The sequence below is a fragment of the Dendronephthya gigantea genome, unplaced genomic scaffold (genome assembly GCF_004324835.1).
Source record: "Dendronephthya gigantea isolate DGI-Jeju-01 unplaced genomic scaffold, DenGig_1.0 000022F, whole genome shotgun sequence".
In the NCBI taxonomy this organism is placed as follows: domain Eukaryota; kingdom Metazoa; phylum Cnidaria; class Anthozoa; order Malacalcyonacea; family Nephtheidae; genus Dendronephthya; species Dendronephthya gigantea.
In genome coordinates, this window is record NW_021163032.1 from 232,440 (window position 1) to 236,176 (window position 3,737).

The following is a 3,737-nucleotide window of genomic DNA, read 5'->3' on the forward strand; positions in this document are numbered from 1 at the left end:
TTCAGTCAAGTTAGATTGCACTGTGACGAAAGGAGAAGGTTGAAGTTGTCTTGATTAAACTTTCAGAGGTGAAACATGGGAGAGTGGAATATAACAATTGAAAATATGACAGGTCAAGGCGGAACTACTGGAAAACATGTAGAATTCATGCTTTTTCAAACTCGGCCAGATCCTCTAACTCTGGACAGTTATTCCAGCGCGTGGAAAGTTGCCGATGTTCAATACCCTGGAACAATTGGTCCAATCGTTTTGCCAACCGCAGTTACTTTCTACGTGTTGGATACAGCAGGTGGCCTTCCCAGGGAAACTGGCCCGTTTCCCGTCGAATTCGGGCAGGAAATTGTAGTGACGCAGAAAACGAAAGCTGCTGCACCCAGCGTTCAGTTATCGGGCGAGGCTCAACCAAAAGGTGCAATCAAGACGACTAATGCTTCCGGAAACGTCCAGCCTCTCGAATTTGCTTTGTACAAAGATGGCAGAAAAGTTGTCTCCTACAAGGACGTCGCTCCAGCAGATGCAGTTTACTTGGATATTAAGCCGTCTATTTATATTGCTGATATAATTGGCGACAGTATGAAGCAAGGCGATGATTTCAAAGCTGACGTCCAAGCTGCGAAGTCGACACCGTTCGGGCTCTACCCTGATGTCCTTGACTTACAGATTGGAATAGAGAAGTTGCCCTCAGGGCAAATAAACTTTGTCAAACTTTCATAAAAATAAAGACATAAACATGTCCGAGACATTAATGATTAGTTATTTGAACGACCTCATTTTTGCATGCCTTATTTTAAGATGATTTTTTTGTAACCGAATTCGTACATTCATTAAAGCTATTTTTCTTCCGCGTGTGCCTTTATACTCATGTTTCCCCATCCATCACAATGCTACCAGAAGAGGCACCAGATGAGCAACTAACTAAGCACCAGATGAGCAACTAACCTCTCAACAACAACTCTATCAGTATATTCGTTAGCATTGCATTCGCGAACTAAACTTCATCTAGTAAAACTGCAATGTTTGTTTGCAAATTGTTGCAAATCAAATAACGGTGATTTATAAAATGCAACTTTTGATTGAACATCGACTTCTTATCAGAATTTCCACACACTCGAATGTGTAGGCGTTGCACCCTCGAGTTCACCTCAATGCCAAGCAATATTCGAAGTTTTAGGCTACCATTCGGAAAATTTATCCTGGCGCTCTCCCCCCTCCCCCCGCTATGAGAGCCAAGGTACGACCCTGCTCTACACAACCTCGCACCCAAATTTTTCCCGTTCGTAGGGGAAAAAACAGCATAGTTCCTAGGCCTCTCAAACGTTCCTTAGTACACGCGGCGAGGCGTGTTTCATTCAGTGACGTCACGGATTTTTAAAACACGCGCAAAGAGGCCTAGGGACTAGGCTGGGGAAAAAATCCTAGGTGGGCAAGCTTGTACCCGGAGTCCGAGGTTATGTGGACATAGGGATCATTTCCCGGTATTTGAGGTCAAAGTTTGTTTTCCAAGGGTGGTTTCATTGGACGAAGGAATCGTACGATGCCATCATTACAGGGGTTCTAGCTTCTTGTACTTCTTCAATATCAACAAATAAACGAATAATTTCTTTAACGTGATCATTTTACTGTTTATTTGCAAAAAATGTGGAATAAATTGGGTGGAAATATAAATAATCATGTCTCAGATTGTGACACATCGTCGCTTGTAAACTGAATTACAGTAGCGCAGTAGAGTACAAACCACGGAGCTATTAAATTCCAGGAATTTAAATATAGCTCAGTGGTACAAACTGATATATGCAAGCATGCGCAGATACATGTACCCTTGGCGGACCTATTCTTGTAATTCAAATGGTCATTTCCTTGCTAATGCGCTAATAAACATGTAGAAGTACCACAGTCAAACACAAACTAAAGCCATTTAATCACTACCTGTCACTACAGTGACCAGTGGTAGTTAAGTTTATCTTGATTCCTTCTGAGGTATGCAAATCCAAGAGATATAACGAAACACATTTAGTTTATGACCGATCTGTCACTTGTTGGCAGCAATCGAGTGAAAACTATAGTAAACTAAACCAGAACGTGAAAATATTTCCAAACAACTGTAAACTTACTAGGTGTAAATTTATTGAAGCAAGCAAGACTACTGACTACACACAAGCACTCACTATAGATATCGAATGGTATTTCACTAAATCCTAACTATTGCTAAGGGGCGCCCACAGGAGGGACCAAGACGCAATTTGCCCAGGCTTTCAGGACCCCAAAATAGGGAAAAGAAACTAATGTTGAAAATATATATTTATTATTTAACAATAAATTTACGTCGTTCAAAAATCGGAGAAAAATGCTACCCTCAAATGGCAGGAAATCTCATTTTATGTATTCTCTTAAAAGTGCTTATTGAGACCTTTACTAAGTCACAAGGGGCTCAAGTTAAAAGAAAGTTGACCAGTTGGTCCTCGATGTACATCTATCGTGATCCTAGGAGTTGAGGGTAAAACTTGAACATAGTGGAGGATTTAATTATGCCTTGGTCTTTTAACGTGTCACCTTCGTTAATATCATTAGTGTTGCCAGCGTCATGAATATTTATCTGTTGTTTTACGCTCATATTCACGGAGCTTCCAGGATCAACTTTATCGGACATTATCAATTTCTTCTGCTTCTTGTACAGAACCATTGTGAGAGGCTGAATGTTACCCTGGCTGTTAAACACCTGAATCATGGGCGCCATGTTGTCGTCGAGTGCTTTACCCTCTTTTATTTCATGACTCGGCGGATCGTCGCGACTCTTTTGGGTTATGTAAACCTCTTTACCAGACGAAACTGGAAAAGGGCCAGTTATTCGCTCGCTACCATTTACTTCATCTACGATTGCCAACTCAAATTCATTGGGTAATGTGATATCATGAATCTCCCCAGGATATGCAACCTTATCGACAACCCAAGCGCAAGGATAGGTATTCATCTCATCCTTTTCTGATGGTACTTGGAAAAGTGCAAACTTCACAATACTTCCCTCACCAGAGGCTGAATCTTCTCCCGTTTTGTTAGCGACTGTGATTTTCCACTCCGTCATTATATCTAGCGACTATAAACATTCAATGTTTTTTTAAATGTAAGAATTCTTTGTTTTCTAGAATTTTGTATACATTAAGAGGAGGGTGCACCTATTTTGCACCGGTTTCCGAATAAATTTGGCAGATTTCTGACCTTAGAGAAATAGACACGAGCCAAGGAACTTCATTGATGTCATAGGCTCTTAGTGTGCATATATAGTGAAGTATTACGACCCTGAAACTAAGTATATAGCCTTCATTGTAATCATAAAAGTTTGCAAATATACCATCATAGCTCATAACCAGTGCTGCTCAAACTAATTTAGACAGTAAATAGGATAACACAGCGACAGTATAATCATAAAGGTGTTACACAACACCTTATACTATACATTAATCCATTTCTGTTGGTTTGTAATGTATTGTATAAGGCCCTGTTCATATGATCCCGCTTACTGAGATGTCTCACCTAGCGAGATGAAAAGTTCCATGTGTTCATATGGTGTTTTCATCCCGCTTGCCGAGATAAAAATTCTTCGTTTCCATGGTAACTTTGTGGAAATAATTTTCATCGATACAGAATAAATCAATAAAACGATCGCTAACGCGATTTTTTTTGCCTTTAATGATTGTTTTGCATCGTAGGACATTAGTTAAGCAATATTTTTGATAATTTGT